Source organism: Penaeus monodon, chromosome 19, assembly GCF_015228065.2.
Source record: "Penaeus monodon isolate SGIC_2016 chromosome 19, NSTDA_Pmon_1, whole genome shotgun sequence".
In the NCBI taxonomy this organism is placed as follows: Eukaryota; Metazoa; Arthropoda; class Malacostraca; order Decapoda; family Penaeidae; genus Penaeus; species Penaeus monodon.
This window is the reverse complement of record NC_051404.1, coordinates 45,600,711-45,601,398: the sequence shown is the minus strand read 5'-3', so window position 1 is coordinate 45,601,398 and position 688 is coordinate 45,600,711.

The window sequence follows — 688 nt, the reverse complement described above, 5'->3', positions numbered from 1 at the left end:
CGCGTACACACATTTATATACACACACATCAAAGTCGTGCAACAAAGGCAGAGTTTATCATACCTTGCCTCTTGAGACATGCGGATTAATGCGGTATCATACTTTTCATATATCAATCAGTCTTTTTTCAGATTTTTCATGGTATATGTCCGCTTGCATGCACTTTATGATTGCAAATTGAATGATGGAGTACAATATGCGACCCCGTTATTTTTGTGACATTCTGCTATAATTGAAAAATTTCTCTTTTCGGAAGAAATTTCACTGAACGTTAGAAAACACTCAGAACTGTGACCTTCAATCAAGGTGGATAGAACGCCTTAATTTAATGTGCAGCTGACAGTTTTTATTTCAAATATTATTTCAAATTACACATTACGTGTATTTTGCAGTATAAGTATTCTACTTTTCTACTTTATTTCTATTTTATGCTTGTTAAAACAACCCAAGATATGTTTAATTTTCTCCTTCACAATTAAACTGTAATTTGTACTGAAAGAATATGTAAATTTAAAATGAAAACAAAATAGAGATTCCCGCCTACGTAGCTGTGTAAAAAGATTAGAAGAATTATAATTTAGAAAAGAAATTAAGTAAATAAATAGGATACTATAATGAGTTGGTAATTATTATCAAATCATCATTCCCGTGGACGCCATCAGACCCCTGGCTGCTTCTACCTGACTGG